This window comes from Pogona vitticeps, chromosome 7 (assembly GCF_051106095.1).
Source record: "Pogona vitticeps strain Pit_001003342236 chromosome 7, PviZW2.1, whole genome shotgun sequence".
Taxonomy (NCBI): domain Eukaryota; kingdom Metazoa; phylum Chordata; class Lepidosauria; order Squamata; family Agamidae; genus Pogona; species Pogona vitticeps.
This window is the reverse complement of record NC_135789.1, coordinates 5,337,321-5,356,617: the sequence shown is the minus strand read 5'-3', so window position 1 is coordinate 5,356,617 and position 19,297 is coordinate 5,337,321. Positions and strand designations below refer to the sequence as shown.

At 46.3% G+C, this 19,297-nt stretch overlaps 1 protein-coding gene across 6 annotated transcripts in view; it reads left to right on the top strand.

The window, feature by feature from the left end:
* Positions 1–15,137: 15,137 nt before the first annotated feature.
* NADK (NAD kinase) overlaps positions 15,138–19,297 on the top strand; it is a 44,099-nt gene continuing 39,939 nt past the window's right edge. For 2 of the 6 annotated variants that reach the window (XM_072977627.2, XM_072977625.2), the window contains exon 1: positions 15,204–15,474. The gene's annotated coding sequence lies outside the window, so the exon portion shown is untranslated. Of the gene's footprint in view, positions 15,157–15,202; positions 15,534–15,589; positions 15,809–15,862; positions 16,701–19,297 lie in introns of those variants that run through there. The other 4 variants (XM_078379430.1, XM_072977626.2, XM_072977628.2 and 1 more) reach the window with 4 other exon arrangements.

Sequence of the window (19,297 nt, the reverse complement as noted above, 5' to 3'; positions counted from 1 at the left end):
TTGGTGCTCATTCCTGCACTTCTTCCCTTCCTTAAAGCAAAGGTTAGACTGCCTCACCAGAGATTTGATAGCACAGTGATCAGCTTCCCGTAGGCTCCTGCATGGTTTCGCTGTCAAAACCAAAAATACTTGGTTTTTGTTGTTCCTTGGTTGGATTTCTGTCCACTTTTTCTCTCCCCAAATGGGAACCGAGTCAGCTCAAAATGCTACTAAGTGCAAGAATAGAATTCAAATGTTATAATTCCCGTCATTCTTAGCTTTGGGGGGGCGGGTTTCAGAGGTGGTGGTGGTTTTTTTTAACCAAGCTTTCTCAGTCTGCTTTCCAGGAATCCTTTGCCAAGAAGGGCTAGACTTCCTGTCTGTTTTTCTTCGCTGGCTTTTCTTCCTTCCTTCCTAGGGGACTTTGCAAGCCGTCTGCACCCTTTCTCCTGCGTGACAATTTATGGGTAGTCCAGAAAAGAAGTGGGGGGGAGATGATTATTCTCAATTCCATGTTGTAGAATTTGAGGTCTGGCCTGATAAGAGCTCAAGGAGAGAAGACTTCCTGTAGAAAATGCAGTAGGGCCACACAATATTGTCACTGGCATTCAAAATGTGTGTGTGGTGTTCAAAGAAGCTTGTGCTTAGAGGTCTCTCAAAAGGCTGGGATCTGTTTGCTGATTAGCAGATTGACTGCATCCCTAAATTTCACTGTACTCCTCTGATTTTTAACATTCAGAATGCCGGAAATGGCCTCTTCTAACATTGCCGACCACCAAAGGTACAGTATGGCGGGGTGGGGTGCATACATGCGCAGGTGTCCGCATATTCGCTTTTTAATGCCATCAAACGCCAAAATGAAACCACCCTCCAGGAGCTTTGGGACGGGCGGAAAGGAAGACGTCACTACAAAAGCCCAGCTTTCTGCTTTGCTCAATTATTCATCCGGCGTTTGCTTTAGATTAGTGCCGTTTGACATCACTGACCTGAGACGGGGGATCCCCGTGGGAGAACCGGAGTGGAAAGCAGGCGAAGAAAGCCTGTTCTGATGTATGGCTCCCGAAATAGCAACATCCACCTGAGAGGCCACGGGCTGCCTCTTTAGGATGATGGACTCAAGGCTCCCCTTGTCTCTTTTCCTCTGCTTTCTGCTCCACTCCTAGCCATGAAGGTCGATGTTGACTTTTCTCCTTGGAAAAGCAATGGGGCTAAAACCAATCCCACTCAGACCAGACCAGTTAAACCAATTGGATTGACACAGGTGTGGAAAAGCTACCTTTATGCGCGGTTGTATCCTTGCTCCATCTTGCTCAACACCCGACTGGCAGCTCCTTGGCTTGAACCAGGATCCTTTCTGATGATTCCTGGGATTTGCTGTTTATCCCCCACCTAAGTCCTAACCGGGCCGGACCTTGCTTCTCCCCTGAAGATGGGTAAGATCGAGTACAGTGGGGTCTCTACTTAAGAATGTCTCTACTTAAGAACAATCCAACTTAAGAACAGCTCCATTTGCCAAATTTTGCTTCTACTTGAGAACAGAAATTTAACATAAGAACAGGAAAAAAAACGTTTCCTGCTCTTTTTTTAACCTTAGGTCATCTTAGGTTAAAAAAAAATTCTCCCCCTAGTGGTAGAGTACGTATTAACCAGCTTTGCATTAGTTCCTATGGGAACTAATGCTTCAATGTACGAACGCACCTCTACATAACAAAAAAAACAGCCAGAACGGATTAATTGGTTTTCAGTCCATTCCTATGGGACATTTTGCTTCAACTTAAGAACGTTTCAACTTAAGAACACCATTCCAAAACAGATTAAGTTCTTAAGTAGAGGTTCCACTGTAGTTTCTATGGACGGAAAAGAGCAGATACGGATTAAATGGTTTTCAATGTATTCCTATGGGATATGCAGATTCAACATAAGAACTTTTCAACTTGAGAACCACCTTCCAATATGGATTAAGTCCTTAAGTAGAGACCCCACTGTATGTTTGTCTCTCTCACCAGGCTATTCACGTTAAAACCTTGCGTATGTCCATCTGTAAACATACAACAGGGTTTTTACACCCGTCTGGGTGACTAGCCACAGGCCAACAATACAGTTACAGAATATAATAAAAGCAAATAGGTCATATGAATACAGCATAGCAGAAAACTCAAGATGCACACACCTGTCTATAGTGAATGAGTGGTGGGGGATACTTTTCCCAGCTGTAGGAAGCCAGCACCCATTTGAGTGAGCAGTCTTTGGGGAAAAAAATCACTATTGGATGACAATTGACATCATCTTCCCCCAGGAATTTTGGGAACTGTTGTCTCTGCCACACAGAACCTAGACTGGGTGGGTAAATAGTTTGACCCAGTGCAATGGTTCCCAAGATATTCTTGGACTACAACTTCGCCATGAGTGGTGCTGGCCAGGATGTCTGGGAGTTGCAGTCCAAGAACATCTGGGGTTGAAGGGAGGGAACCACTGGCCTAGTATTAGATTGCTCCTCCTGGTTCCATATGGTGATGGCTGTAGGTCAGTGGCTGAGTTTCCCGAGGAAGGTGCTCCATTGAGCCTCTGGCATTTCCATTTAGAAGGTCGGAGGAATATCTGAAGAGCCACAACGACAGGTAGGTGATGCCTCCCTGTTCCACCTTGAAAACTGGACAACCGCTGCCAAAGTGGAGGGTTGAATCCAAAGGTTATAGACTTTATTTAAAGAAATGGGGCCAAGGCTTGTCATGAATGGACATCTAGAGAAGTGTCTTAGGTCCCCAGAGGTGCTTGGGCTAAAACTCCCAGAAACCTTCACCTTGAGCTGTGCTGACCAGGATTTCTGGAAGTTCTAGTTACCAAGAACATCTGGGGACCCATGATTGGGAAGCACTGTTCTAGAGCAGTGTGGTTCTCGACCCTAGGTTCTCTAGCTCAGCGGTCCCCAACCTTGGACCTCCAGATGTTCTTGGACTTCAACTCCCAGAAATCCTGGCCAGCAGAGGTGGTGGCGAAGGCTTCTGGGAGATGTAGTCCAAGAACATCTGGAGGCCCAAGGTTGGGGACCACTGCTCTAGCTGATGCTGGCCTTCACCGACAATGGGGATGGATTCTGTCATGACCCGAACCTTTGGAGATCCATATGGTGCAGAACCTCTTCCAGCCATTTCCCCTTTCCCCACAACCTGCTCAAGGGTGGAGGGAATCACTGGCCGGTGGCGTGTGCATAAATGATTTCCTGTTGATGGTTTGCAAGCAGAGTCGCTCCACTAAAAACACTGGGGTTTCCAAAACTTATTGACTCATCCTTGATTGAATGGGTCTACTCTAGCTAGGACTACCGCGTTGGTCTTCTGAGGACCGTTTAAGGCTTGGTTGAAAAAAAAAATGAGGAAATGCATCTCTTTTTTAAAAAAAGGGGGGCATGGCAGATGCAAACATAATGCAAATCTATTTCTATACACTGAAATTACACAATTTAAATAGCAAATAAACAGCTCATCTGAGTTGGAAAGACTGCAACCAAGCAAACCCACATGACCGCCTGATGTTGCTAAGTTAGTTGTGGGCAATTTCTAGGCTATCCCCTGCTCTCCTTTCACAGAGTATGCCATCTTTAAACTTGATTTGGATTGTTCTTAATTTAGCTGAAATCATTATCACAGAAATTCTTGAAGACCATATTCTGGAGCAGGTGTGATCACCTGAGGCCTGATGAGTAGCTTCAGTGGGCCAGTGGCAGCCTTTGGTTGAGGTCTCCGAATGGATGCTGTTTCATCCATCTAGGAAATGCTTCATTAACAGGCTTGAAATAAACCAGGTTTGAAGTTGGTTTAGCGTCCTGACTGTTTAATGCTGGCTTAACATCCTGGTTAAGCTAATGCCTATAATTTTCTGGTTTGGGAGAGGAGAAAGCTATAATTGTCTTAGAACCTCAGGGCTGGAAGGGACCTTTATAGATCATCCACTCCATCCCCTGTCAAGGAGACCCAGTGGGGGATCAAACTCGCAACCTCTGGTTCCGCACCCAGAGGCCTAAACCCCTGAGCTATCCAGCACATCAGTTATTCTTGTTATTAAAAGTCATACATCACAGAGCAGGTCTGGATTATGGAGGGATCTAAGCAATGCTGAGTTTAAGACGCCCCAGAACATAACAATCACAACTATTTTAGATCCTGGCCGTTATCTGAGGTCGTACAAAAGCTGCCACTGACTTATGCTCTGCACGGATCCAAGAGCGTAAAAGCCGCTTTTACCTAAGCTTTGAGGAGCTTGTTTACCGCCAGATCTGCTATTAGTAAACAGGCATCTGCTTAATGCAACCTTGCTAGTTCTGAGGGTCTGTTGAAGGGGGGGGGGTTGCCTGAGGGTTGGATGTTGGCATCTGTTTGCCCCTCTTGGGAAATCCAGCAGGAAAAGGCAAAAGGCATCACAGTTGAGCAGAAGAGAAGAGGGGTTGAGAGAGAGAGAGAGAGAGCAGCAGGGGCGGCTGTCCGGGTATTGTGTTGTTTTTTAATGGATGTGAGTCATCCTTCTTTAATATGGAATTATGTGTTTTTCTTATTCAAACTTGTCTCCGAGTTCGACTGCAGTTCCTTAATTGGTTTCCAGAAAGATTGATTTCTTTATGACGGGGGTGGGGAGGGTGGGGGGGGGAAGGAATAGCAAAATAAGCCAACTGGAAAAAAAGCAACAGAAGACAACACTGAGGTCATGATGAGATCCGGAGTCCAGGATCCTTCATTTGAATGCCAACGAGTTGCCCATTTGCCTATGGAAAGCGGCTTTGGCTGCATTATTTAAATCACAGTGTGTGTTTTGCAAGCATTGCGCCTATGCTGGTTAGGTGGCCGGGTGGGGGGGGGTTAGGGGCATTTGTTCTGCAAATATGGCAAACCCAGAGCTTGCAAATGTTACTTTTGTTGGACTACACTTCCCAAAATCCCCCAGTCCGGTGAGATTCCTAGTGCAACAAGCAGCATTTCCACGCTCCAGATCGGCTCCGAGCTTCATTGGACTGACAAGAAGGCACTGGAAGGTGGTGTTCTGGGTATATTAGGTGTCTGGATCGCTCTTCCTCCCCCAATGCCCCTAGCCAGCATGGCATTCTGGGAGTTGTAGTCCAAGTCTAGGTGATTGGCCTTCCGAGGCCTTCTTCTAGAGATGGATGAGCTGGTTGCCGAACCTGCCAAACCACGGCAGAGCTGCGAAGCTTAGGTTCTCAGAATAACCTTTTGTCGTGGGTCCACACCCTTTAACATGGAGATGAACATCATCATATAAAAATCCCCAAAGAAACAGCAGGATTAGGGCTGGTGGAGCTCAGTGGGTTGGATTGCCTGGCTGGGGCGGTGAACCTCTGGGGTGCCTCTCAGAAAAGGAGCCACCCAAGACCACCCCGAGCGAGTCCATCCACCAGATGGGGGGGGTTTCCGGTGCCCTTCCACTTGTGTGGCCTTGGGTGGCCTACGCAGTGCTCCCAGAGGGCCACCAGAGGGAGACACTTCGAAACAACTTTATACCTGGAAAACCCTGGGAAGGCTTGCCATCACTCAGAACTGGCTTGATGGCCCATACGTACTATGAAGCGTTGACTGGTGTAGGCTGGATAACTTAGTGGTTTCGGTATCTGGTGGGGAGTTCAATTCCTCACTGGGCCTCCTGCGAGTACAGCCAGCCTGGGTAGCCTTGGGCAACCTGCACCATCCCAGGGCGGCCCCAGAAGAAGGGAAGGATAAAGCACTTGTGAGTCTTTTTAGCCTAGAAAACCTGGGAAAAGGGTGACCCTAAGTAAGAATTGCTCTGATGATTATTGAAACCCTCTTGTGGCAATGGAGGCTTCAGAGAAAGGCCTCCAGAAAGGCTTCTAATATCTGAGAAAAGGTAATAATATTACCGAGTCCCTCGCGGATAGAGCTCCCGGTTTTGTATGCCTCAGTTTCCAGGTTCGTGTCCTGTCGTCTCCAGGTTGAGGAGAGACAAGCGCCAAAACTCTGTGGTGTCCGGAAGACGGCCCCGGATGGGCCAACAGACGAACCAGGGTCAGGAGGTGGCCCTCGGATACAAAAAAGACAAGCCACCGGCCTGCCACACCAAGAAGAGGGAACGGTAGCGCCGTGGGCTGACCAGTCTCCGCTTTGTGGGAGCAGCAACCAGCCGTGGCTCGGTGGGTGAGCGTTGCTTTTTCACTGTGTGTGTGTGTGTGTGTGTGGCTCGGTGGGTGAGCGTTGCTTTTTCTGTGTGTGTGTGTGTGTGTGTGTGTGTGTGTGTGTGTGTGGCTCGGTGGGTGAGCGTTGCTTTTTCTGTGTGTGTGTGTGTGTGTGTGTGTGTGTGTGTGTGTGGCTCGGTGGGTGAGCGTTGCTTTTTCTGTGTGTGTGTGTGTGTGTGTGTGTGTGTGTGTGTGTGTGTGTGTGTGTGTGTGTGTGTGTGTGTGTGTGTGTGTGTGTGTGTGTGTGTGTGTGTGTGTGTGTGTGTGTGTGTGTGTGTGCTTGAATGGCCAGGCAGCACCAAACTCTCAGACAGGAGAAGAAGGAGGAGGTTGTTTTTGTAAAAATAAGACGCGGATTTAGCACCTCTTTCCCACCCGGGTTTCGAACACAGTACCTCAGAAAGGTTCCTGTGTAGGCCGTGAGCCTTGTTCCTTTTTGTATGGCCCTGAGCCTTGGCTGGCTCTATAGAGGGCTCTGGAAGTCCCTGAAAGGAACTATTCCTGGTGGCCAGGCTGGTTGGTGGATTCTGGGAGTTGTGGTCACAAAAAGTGGCCTTTCTTTGTGATTGCGCAGAGGATTCTGAGCGCGGTGGTATCTGGAAATAACTTCTCCAAGTTATCTTTGGGGAAACCAATTACGATCGAGGTGTTTTACGGAGTCAAAAGCAACAAGAGAAAAGTCCGTGCGTCAGAAACCTTGCGTGGCTGGAGTGAAATTTACAGCAACTTTTAATAGCTATTCAGTTGTTCTCTTTTTTTTCAAAATCAAAAACATTTTTTTCAGAGTTTGAGAGTCTCCGAGAGGGCCTTGAGGGCTCCAGGCAAAGTACGTGACTTCCACCCCAGATAGACTTTTTTTTTCGCCCCATCCTGCAAACTTAATCTGATCTCTTCGATACGATTTGCGACCAAACAGCATTCCCCTCCTGGTTTTGTGTGTGTGTTGCTGGTGTCATTGTTACCATGCATTGTTACAGCCGATAAATCCCTTGATGTTCTTGTTGGGGGGTTTCAGGGCTTTGATCCCTGCCTTAAGAGACAGTCTCGGTGTGGTTCTAAACCTTGCGTGGGCCAAGAGAGAGGTCGGGAACCCCACGGCCGGTCGGTGGCCTGATTTCAGGTCATCCACGCGGCAGAGGATCTTGCTTGAGCAGCACAGAAAACTAGGCGGTGGCGGGGAGGGGGCTGCTCGCATCAGCTACAAATGCAGAAGGTGTGGCGTTCACGTCGGGCTGCACTGCTCTGTGGGGGCGGAGATCAAACCGGAGCGGCCGGCCGCTGCCGCCACCTGCTGCTCAGATGGCATCCAGCAGTAGTCACTTGGACACAGCCGCTGGGTTAAAAAAAAAACACACAAAACACTCCTTGAACATCACCCGTCCTCGAACAACCCTACTAGGGTGGCTGTAAATCCGAAGCGACTCGGTGGGGCAGAATCACGACAAGGGGGGGGGTTCAAAACGAGGCAGCTGGCATGAACCCGGCCCCTCTCGGTGGGAGCAAAACCCGCAGCGAACCTTGGCACGTCTCCGGCACAGACAGAGGGCCACATCTCCCAGAAGGCCCAGCCATGGAGCCAAGGAGCACACTAGGCTAGGGGATTGTGGGAACTGTTGTTTTGAAAAAACCACCCATTCCCAACCCCTGCCTATTTATTATCATATAACGGCTAGGCTAAATCAACGGCTCTTTGAAAAGCCCCCCCCCCCCCGGGCTAGATCTTAACGGCCGGGAAGGTTCCTATGGAAGGAGGCGGTCCTTCAGGGATCCAGGGCCCAAGCCGTTTAGGGCTGTGTATAAGTCAAAACAAGCACTTTGAATTGGGCCCGGGCAGCGATAGGTAGCCGATAGAATTTAAACAGATATGTCCCCTAGCAGCCCCACCACTCACCAGCCGCGCAGCTCGATTCTGGACTAGTTGCAGTCACCGGACCGTCTTCAAAGGCAGCCAAATTGACACGATGGCACACAATTATTATTGTTAAAGGAGGCCCATCACAGTGAATGGGATTCATTTGTCTGAGATTCGACACCTTTCAAGGGTTCTGTTTTGGAATCAGAAGAAGACTTGGACTGGGGCTGGGAAGGGATGCCGTACTTTCAGCGCATCCGTGGAGAAGACCGTCATGCCAGGAAAAGATTAAAGCAGCAGGAAGAGAGGAAGACCAAACAATGAGATGGATCAACTCAATAAAGCAACTGCAGTCCTGGTTTTTCAGGAACTGAACAGGGGTGGCTGTTGATAAAACATTATAACTTTTATTTTCATCAGGAGGTCTTTTGGGAAAGCTCACGGGTCTTAATTCCCTCTTCTAGAATGTTCCAATAGTTGGAAGTGACTTCGTGGCACTGAACAGATGGAACTATGTCCATTGACCAGCGTTGTCCCATCCAAGTTTCAAATCAAATGAACTTGCAATTTATTTATAAATAGAATCGGCAGGTTAGGAGAAAGGGGCTTCTATACAGAGAGCACGTGCAGAGAGTCCGGGGCATAGTGAAGCAGGTCAGATATTCGGACCCAAGATCTGTGGGCAGCTGTCACTCAGGGATACTTCATGCTCACCTCTTGGAAGAGTTATTTGGGGGGAGAACTACTGTTCCCAGCATCCCCCAGCCTGCTAGTGAAGGGATTATGGGAGTTGTAGTGAAGACGGTAACATTTTCTTAAGACATCTGTGGCTAAGATAAACTTCAGCCACTAGGGGGCGACCCTTGAACGCTTTTCCTCTGATTTATCCAGGCTCCCGGCTGTCATTGACAGCTTGGTCCTGCAATTTTTTCTCCCAGTGTCTCCCCCTCCTTATACATTACTTAAGTACAGTAATATATTCTTTTTACAATGCATTCCCAGCTATGCTTAATTTTAATTCACTAATTACCAGCTGTCAAGTCCTATTCCTTTATTTTTTGGGGGGACTGTGCAGCTTGCCCAAGGCTACCCAGGCTGGCTTTTCTCCTACAAGGCTAGTACTATCCAACTTGTCAAACGATCTAGCCACAGTGTTTCCTGGCTGTTAATGACGTGTGCGTGGAATTGTTGTTTTAAACAAAGACACCATCCGCAAATTTAGAAACGATTTAACAGGTCCTCAGAAAAGAGTCCAGAAACGACCTATGCCAGTAGATCGGTTCTAGTTTTCATTTTCATCAGGAGTCGGGTCTTTTGTAAAGCTCACGGGTCTTAATTCCCTCTTTTGGATTTCGAAATAATGTGGGTGATGGTAGGGGAAAAAAGGGTTGCCGTAAGTCAGAATCGATATGATGGCCCGTGGTTATTAGAAAGCAGGCAGATCTCCCACCGAGATGGTTGACGATGAGTCCCTCCAGCCGACCATTTCGCCCGGAGTCTTTTGAATGCCCCGGCAGGACTTAGCAGGACCGTCTAATCCTTTGCTGTTGGTCCTACATAAGGAGCAGATTTTAAGCCGCCAGACACAAGCTGCTTTGCTCGTTTTAGAAACCTGGAGGCAGTAAAAGGTAAGGACTTTCCAGAGTGTCTTTGAATGTACATTTTTATTCTTTGGGGTGCTTTTTTTCTGGGCTGGAGAGAGGGGATCCTCTGAGTTTGGGGACGTCAAGCGGGGCAGGACTTCAGACCCATCTGTGTTCTCCGCCATCGGAAGCTGACCAGTATAGAGAGAGGTGCAAACAGGAGAGAATATTCATGAGAAAAAGAGAAAGGGGATCGAAGGGGAAACAATGAAGGCCGGTTCCCATTGGCGCACTCTCGGTTCTGTGTTTTCTGACAGCTGGGGGATGAAAAATAGCCCTGCTTTGCATAAACAGAAGTTAAGTTTCTCATTTCTAAGCTCCCAAAGGAATATTTATAGCGTTCCCGATCCACTTCAGTGTTTGAAAACTTATTTCTAGGGGCTGAAGGTTCCGCAGGCTGATTGGATTTTTTTATTTTTACGCTGCTGGAAGGGTGCGTTGGACAATCCAGAGTGTTTTCTAAAGCTTTGTGAGGAGACTGATGATGGGCACCTATTGTCCCTTTTCGTCTTGAGAGATACTTGATGTTACGGGAGAGGTGACGTGAAGAGGTGTCTGGATTTGAGGGCTGACACACACAGGTGCTTAGCACTTTGTCGTATTTGACAATAAGGATGCCACGGTAATATAAAGTATATCTTACAGTTCAGTTTGCTTGTTAATTGCTAGATTTTGTTTGTTTGTTCTGTTATGGGAAGGTCTTTAAATATGGAGCTGGATCCAGAGGGGGTGGTTAGGCAGTGGAAAAGGGGTCATCTTTGATTATTCTGGGAAAGATGGATGGAAAAGATACTTCCAAGTATCTTTTCCATCCATCAAGAATCACTACAGTCTGGTCCCCCAAAGTAGCAGAGCTACAGCTGGACCAAAAAGGGCTTTCCCATCACCTTCCTCCAGGGGGCACCCTGGGACAGTGCAGCTGGCCCAAGGCCACCCAGGCTGGCCCTACTCGCTGGAGGCACAGTGGGGGAATCGAACTCCCAACCTCTGCCTCCACAACCAGAGACCTCAACCCGCTGAGCTTGTCCAGCCAGGGAACAGTGAAACAGTGGAAGTAAAGCCCAGTGAAACAGGACTTGAAAAATGGGACTTGTACCTCTTTGCATAAAGTGGGTAGCAGGATTTCAGCATTAAGCTACTATTAGTTGAGAGTGATTTGAGGGCGAGGGAAGTGGGCTCAAGCCCAGAAACTTCTGGAAAGTCAAGATCGCTGGGCTGATGCTGCCTCAAAACGGGGAGACACTTATCACTAGGATTTTTGGAGGAGGAATTAGAACCTCATGAGGACTAGCAGCATGCTGGAAGATGCTTTCAGGGGCATGAGCCAGTCATTGGCAGAAATACACGACACGCTCGAGGAAATTGGTAGGTGTGGATTTTTTTTTAAAGGACTCCCAGGCCCATCATTCAGCCTGAGGGAGGAGCAACCTAGAGAAAATATCTTCCAAGCTTTCTTTTTCATCACCCACCTTCCCACCCTATGTAACAGCTTTACACCACCTTTGCCCAGCTGCCAAATCTCGGCTTAAACTGCCTTTTTAGAAGGTGCCCTTCAGAATTAAATCCCTACTTACCATGGCTGAAAAGTTCATTGCCAGTTTTCTTATCAAACATCTTTGGTGTAGAAGAAATTATTCATTGTTTCCTGGCTCAGGAAGAAGGGGTTATAAATCTCTCTGTCGTACTTAATATTTGGAAGTACTTCTGTTCCTTTTTTCTCTTTTATTACATTTAACCCCCTGCCTCAGGTGGTATACGTGGTCCTTGCCTTTTCTCCTCATAATAACCCTGCAAGGTAGATCTCAAGGAAGAGAGGGCGGCTTTTTGGAGTTTCTACAACCTCGCATGCTGCTTGTAGAAGGTGTGGCTGGGAGGGACTGGGGTGACTGTCAATCTATCCTGCACTAACCAATCGTTCCTTCCAGCCTCTGAATTCAAGGAGACCCCACACACATACCTCTTTGCTATGTGTTCCTTTTCCCTCTCTTTAATCTGTTGAAGCCCGTTGTTATTTGTTTGCTGTTGATCTGTTTGCAACATAAATAATGAAACATTTTTACTCTTTCTACTACTAATGTCTCAGAGTGAGTTGCTGAGACTGTAAGTGCCAGTTAAGGAGAAAGGAATGGACACTTTGTGGAACTTGAAGCTGTCTTCCTCTGTGGATCTCTGTATTTCTGCTGTGTATCGAAAAGGAGAATTTTACCATAAATTCTAAACTCTGCAACATGACTGGCCCAAAGTCACCCGGTGAGTTTCATAACTCAGTAAAGACTTGAACTAGAACCTTCCAAGCCACTAATCACTATACCACCCTTCCTCTCTCAAACCCACCTAATGACTTTGAAGGACACTTTTGATACTTCCTTAAAGAAGATGCTTCCCTCCAGGAAAGTTCATCGAGAAAACACAAGGACAATAATTTACCTTGATTGTTCTTCCTTGCAGGGAGAATAGATAAGCATTCCCACTATCTACACCTGATGTTTTCACAATCTCTGAAGGAGGAAACCAACCCTCCTTCGATTCCGCTTAGAAGAACCTGAGCACAGATGCTCCCCTAGCGTGAGGGTCCCACTCAGATTTCTGACGACACCCCTACAAGGCGGCTTCTGGGTGCAACCCGGTGGGAGGTTGAATCAGTATTATTTATTACCGCCACAGGTTGTGGGTGATCCTCGGCTGATCCCAAAAGGTGAGTCCCCCAGCAGTTCATTGCCAAGGTCGTCTCCTCCCTCTGAGACAAGAATCCAGAGCCCCCCTGAGCTGTCTAAAAATAGGAGATCGCTGTTTGTTGAGCTTGTCCGCCTAATCGCCCTCAATCAGGATAAGTGTTCGTCAAATCAAGGACTTCTCCAACTCAAAGACATATGGTGGTCCACACACGGGTAATAAACAATCAAAATGACGTGTTCTCCTGGAAACTGAGTGAGGACCATGTCCTTGCCTTAAAAATCAATAAAGAGCAGACAGAAGCTGGCTACTGGAACCCACTCTCTCTTCCTTTGTGGCCACGTTGATCCCATCCTCGGGTAGGAGAGAGAGAGAGAGAGACAAAGGTTGTGATCATTCTCCCAAATGACTCAGGTTGGGTTGGGTTGTAACATCCAAGCAATATTCCAGAAAGAGCGTCGACTCTACAGGACGTCTGGGAATCCTGAAAAAGACAAAGGGAACAGATTCTCCTCCCCGTGTTTTCTTAAAACTTGGGGGATCTCCATAAGGCCGGAAGCAGCATGACAGCACATAATGAAAAATGATCATTTACATTAAGCATTCTGTTATTCGATTGTTGCATTTGTTCTATATGCAATACTATAGCGATATGGACCATTCACTGTGTCTTTGGATAGAAGAATGGTGTAGGAAATGAAAATAAATAAATAGATGGATAACAACACAGAGTAAATGTTGCAGCCCTTCTGGCATCGGTTCTTGCACTGGGAACGTTTTTAAAATAGTTGTGGTGTGTTGTTTTAAGCTTTGCCTGGAAACCTTTAATCTATTTCCAAAAGAATGTTTCTAATCTGTGGTTGGGACCAAAACAATGTCTCTTGTTCTCATCCCTCCTGCATTTTTTTCCTCGCGTATTATGCCAGCAGGACAGGGTGACTTCTAAGACATAAAATGCTCTCGGCTGGATCCTCTGGGTCTTTTAGGGAGAAAAACGCACCCGTCCGTAAAACGGCTACAGTCAAGTCCAGCAGAAAGCCTGCATTCCCTTGATTCGCCCTCCGGATGCACTTCTGTTTCCAAGTGGAAATAAAAATCAGATCCATCCAGAATGAAATGAACAAAATCAATGATGAACAAAATCAATGATGATAAAATGAACAAATGAGTTTGAAAAACATCCACACATCTTCCAACGTTGTCTTCTCACACGCCCGCCTGATCTTGAAGAAGCTCCTGTAAATCAGAACGTTTTAGAGTAGCGTTGGGGGAGGCCCCTCCTCAGTTAATGGGAGAGGGGAGGGCTGAAGAAAGAATAAAAATTTAGAATGTCTTATTGTCAATGTACTGCTGCTTGTTCTGCTATGCAGTACCATATGGCGCCCTATCCGCAGGATCGGCATCCATTGATTCACTTATCTACTGCTTGGAATTACTAAATAAAAAAGTCCTAAATTAAAAAACACCCCAGAAATATAAAAACATACAGTATTTGTATGTATTTCCTGGGTGTATTTACCAGACCAGGCCACTAGAAGGAGCCAGAGACCATGCAATGTGCAGCATTATAGTCGATTTACTGCTGCCTGTTCTGTTGCATAGGACAGTAGGACCCCCTATCCGCAGGATCAGTATCCGCTGATTCATTTATCCACTGCCTGAACATACTAAATAAAAAAGGCGTATTTACTAAAACTGCCCATTAGGAGCCAAAGACCATGCAATATATAGTGTTGGATTGTTGTTTAGTCATTTAGTCATGTCCGACTCTTCGTGACCCCATGGACCAGAGTACGCCAGGCCCTCCTGTCTTCCACTGCCTCGCGGAGTTTGGTCAAAATAGTGTTGGATATTTCCACGTTTTTTTGCATCCGTGGGGTCGTGGTTGTTTGAAACCAATCCCCTGCGGATACCATGGTCCTACTATAGTTACAGTGTACTTACAGCATTTGTTTATAATGGGTTGATTTTATAATACTGTATATTTATCTAGTTATAGTGTTGTAAACTGCCTTGGGTAGCTGGTTTGCTAGGTGAGTGGCATGAAAATCTAATAAATAATTAAGTAAATAAATTCCAAGGAAAACCTTCCTGCCCCTCCCCCCCAGCTTATACAATTGGAAAGGCATATGGCTGCTAAATAAGAACTAGACTTTTTTTAAAAAGAGAAAAGTAACGTTCTAGAGAAAGAAAGATCCTGGATTTCTCAGTTGCTGTATTATTTTATTTATTTCGTTGAACAATAACAGTGACCATCGCGCGCGCCCCCCTTTGTTGCTGGGGCTAATGGGTTTCACAACAACAACAAAAGTGTTTACAATTATATACTGTATATATTTATTCTGAAAACATCTAAGGAAAGCTAGCTCAGGTTTTAAGGAGAAAGGCTGAATGAATGAATGAATTTCATAGGATAGACAAATAAAGGAGCAGCTAAAATCAAGAATTTCTATTTTTTTCCTCTCCCGCCACCCCACCCTCAGGGTGTATCTGTCTTTACTGCTGGCGAAAGGGGGGTGAGAGGGGGGAAAAACCCTAAAATATGGTAGCACCTGAAGGCCAAACGATTTTAGCTAAAGTGCTAATATATTACTTTTTTCTTCATGCACGTTGTCTTGGCATACAAAGCCCGGAAACTCCCCTTAATGTGCTAGTCTAACCTTGTCTAACTCTACGAACTCCTCGCCCCTTCCGAGTCCAGAGTTAAGCGCCCCAACTGCGCATGCGCGCGCCTCAGCCTTCGGGGACTCTTCCAAACACCTCACTTTATTTTTTTTGCCTCCTCTCCTCCTCCTCCCCGGCGGCCAGCCAATGAGGTAAGGCGCGCATGCGCAGGAGGAGCCGCGGGATCCTTTCCTCCCTCTCCCCTCCCCCCGTCCTAGCCGGTCTTTTCCCTCAGAGGCGGAGAAAATGGAGGAGGAGGCGTGTGGCCGGCCCGGGCGCCCTTCTCGGCTTCGCCTGCCGGTCTGGAGGAGTCGCCGGCTGGTGGGAGGCCTTTGAAGCCGGGAAAGGGAGGAGAGAAAGGCGGCGGCGACACCTCCTCACACCCCCGGCGAGGGAGCGGGCGGGGGGAAGGGAGAGGAGAAGAAAAGAAGAGGCGGCGGCCAAGGCGCATGCGCAGGGAGAGCTGGCCGGTGAGTGACGTCAGGCGACGGGGGCGTGGCCCCGGCGGGGAAAGGAGTAGCTTGGCAGGGTGAGAGAGAAAGGAAGGAAAGGGGTGAAAGGTTTAATAGTTGTTGGGGGGGGTTTAAGAGGCACAAAGTGGGGGGGCTGGTTTATAGGTTTTGGGGCAGAATTTATATTTATATTGCCCATGGCTCTTCTGCCCAGCCTATCCCTTCTCCTCAGAACAACCCTGCGAGGTAGGGAGAGAGAGACATGAGTTTCATGGCCAAGTAGAGATTCGAACCCAGCTCCCCCCAAATTGCAGTCCCAACGCTTTCTGTGGCTGCATCACCCTGGCGCTTGGTAAGAGGAAGGGGAAGGGGTAAGAGGCACAGAGGGGTAAGGGGTGGCCAATAAATAAGAGGGAGGATTGCGGATAGATGGGGGCAGAGGGAACATGGTGGGCGCAGCTGTTTACTGTAGAGCAGTGGTCCCCAACCTTGGGCCTCCAGATGTTCTTGGACTTCAACTCCCAGAAATCCTGGGCAGCAGAGGTGGTGGCAAAGGCTTCTGGGAGTTGTAGTTCAAGAACCTCTGGAGGCCCAAGGTTGGGGACCACTGCTGTAGAGTGTCTTTCTGATGAAAGGAGAAACAACATGGTATGTATATAGTAAGGTGACAACACCTACAAACCTGTGTAGCTGGGCTGATCAGTATATATACAGTCAGATAAAAAGCCCTTATCTTTGTTTAAGCCAGCAACAGTAGATGTGAACTTCTTGCTGTATTCTTATTTGTTTAAATATTTATATTTATACTTATTCAGTTGTTTCCCTTTGGGACCTCTCTTTGGATATCTTTTGGCCAGCCCAGAGACCGCTTTCAGGGTGCTGCTGTTTTCCTCTATTGGCTTTATATGGATTTTATCCTTTTGCATTGGCCTGTTTCTCCTACCGTGCTGTGTAAGGGCACTGCTGGCAAACTGAGGGCATCTGTTGCAAGAGAAGACCATCAGGAATTCAGACCCCTCATATTGTGGATTATACCGTTTGGTCCTTTCTGGATGTTTTCTTGTGCGGATGTTGGGGAAGTTTTGTTTGCTACAGGGTCTGGTTGCTATGTCAGTTTCTGTGTCGCAAAGTCTGTTGGTTGCCGTTGAGTAATCTGTTTAGGTTGGGCTGATCTCCCACCCAGAGAAGCAGAGGGAAGTGTCATAAATCATTTTGCCTTCTTCAAATAAAGCAGACACTCTCCGGTAGGTAAAACCCATTGCTTTGACACCTTGGAAGATAATTAATCTCACTTCTGCCGGGATGCTTAGAATAACCGGTGGTTTGAAAGTTTGTGACTTGCGTACATCATCACATTGTTGTTTTCTATCATCTCATTTTCTGACCCACCCTCAAGAACCAGATCAATATGTATGTAAGTCTGTAGCCTGAATGTTACGTTTGTTTATTTATTTTTTATTGGATTGGATTATGTTCCAGGCATGTGTGTGCCATCAAGTCAATTCTGAGTGATGGCATCATTTCTGTGAGGGCTTTCTAGGTCAAGAATACTCAGAAGTGGTCTCCCATTCCCTTCTTCTGGGGGGGGGGGCACCCCTGGGACAAATGCAGCTTGCCCATCTGTAGAAGTAAGCCGATGTTCATGGAATTTCATGTCAAAAGTGTGAAAGGGTTCTTCTCTTTTGTGATTGTAGGTTGCCAAGGCTTCCTCCTTGGAGAGAAACCTAGTAGGTTTAAAGGAACAAAAACGTAGTTGACAAGGGAAGTCCAGGGTCCAAATTTAGGCAAAAAGGAGTGAAATGGGGGAGCGGGGAGGCTGGAAAAGTACAATAAAGTGCATGATGGAAGGCAGATGAGATGAGATCTTGGGCTGTGAGGTGGGTGTAAATTGGGTGTTACAGAAAGTTTGAGAAACCATCTGTGGACATGCTTGGAGGTTGAATCTACTTGAGTTTTGTCTATTTTTAACTTTTGTTATAACCAACTGGATTTTTCAGAGTTATACACAACTCTATAAAAAATGGAAAGGAGCCGTGCTAGCGGCACTTATCTAGGGTTTTCTGTTCCTTAATGTTTGTGCCACAGGAAGTCTGACAGAGTTGGTTCTAATCCCTTTTTTTCCCTACCATATGCTGGGTTTGATCATGGAACTGCTGCTGTCCTAATTCCCTAGCAAAACCAACAAAGAAAGTCAGTTTTCATGGCTGAAAACAGAGTTTGTCTCTAGAGGGCCAAACAATTACGTTCTCCTTTTTTTTGTACGGTGGAAGGGTTAGAGAAGGAGTGAAGAGGATGATAATTTATTAGGGTCACAGGACAATAACATTCAATGCAAACAGAGTAAATTATGCAGTACAAAGAGAAATAATTTTACAGAGGGCCCCCCAGGGAGAGTTACTCTTAATCTGTATTGAAGATAAGAAGGATTTAGTGACCCTTTCATGTAGATGAAATCATAACACAGCAAGATATTGCAGTTTTGTGGTTCCTGCTGAGTGTAGTTCTTAATAAAAGAAGAATCAGCCTCTCTCCAGTATAAAGGAATATTGCTAGTCAGTTGGATTCCACAGGGACGAAGTGGTTCTTTAATCCGGAATCTTGTTGAATTGAGCCATTAGCAAATAAGAAGGCAGTATTTTAAAATGACCAAGCACAAACTTTCCTGTCCTTCCAAATAATTAATGACCGTATTTCATCATCATAATACGCCATAATAGGGTTTACTGCCAGTATCCATATCGCTGTAATGTGCCAAGTTCCTCTCTGCTAATAGGCAGTGGTTTCTTAAGCAGCTGCAATCGGAACCATGGTTTGTGGTTGGTTCAGAAACTTGGGCTTGTTCAAACCATGGTTTGTTGGGATGTTTGAACTGGCAGCTGTACTTTGCCCGTGATGTCTCTCCCCAGACTGAAAACAGCTGATCAAAGAAATAAGAGAAGTGAAATAAAAAAAAAATTGGAAGATAACCCACTTTTTTTTCGCCATCTGCTGTGTAATCCACATATTAAACATTGATGGTTAACACAGACTGTAGTTCATCTTGTCTTCAAGGATGAGAGTCTGACAGTTTCCTAATCTGGAAAAAAATGCATAAGAATGGTAGAGAGAGCAAGACCTGCCAGCTTCAGTTCTCATGATGTACATCTCGTTCTGCTAATTTGAGAACAGCAGTTGCTTTTTTCTTGAAGCCACGATTGCCTAAAATATTAAGGAAGTCACTTGGTGTAAGAATTTTCTTTTTTTCTTTTTATTGCCCGCATTTCACAGAAAAGCAAGCTAACATTTTAATGATTAACTATGTACATTACAGAGGGTCCACGCCTATCTGATTCAACACAGGGAAAATATTTTTTGAATGCATATCATTTAAGAACATCATTTTCCAAATACTGTACTAAAATGGGACCAGTCTAGACACTTTGGCTATGTTTCCATTTTACAGTTATCATTGCAGGAACATGTTCTGCAAGCCGGGTTATCTTTCCCTCTACTTGCTCCGGCTGCATTTCTAGGGCCAAGACTAAACTCTTACTCCATTTCATTAGTTCCTGCACTTGAAATGGGAATGATAGTTTAAAAACAAAGTTTTTCAATTGCTGAACAAACCAACAACCACCATTGTATCTCAGCTTACCGGGTTGTCATGAAGAGGCAGGGGACGACACACATACGCTACCCTCAGCTTCTTCATGTTTTGCACAGTTGTTAAAAAAAAAACACCACACACCAGGTTTTGTTTTAAACTGTGATTTCTGCTTCATAAGAAATGACAGGCCTGGAATTGGGGAACATTATATTTATTCTTAGTTATGTAGGAAGAGAGGCGGGAGCTTATATTTCT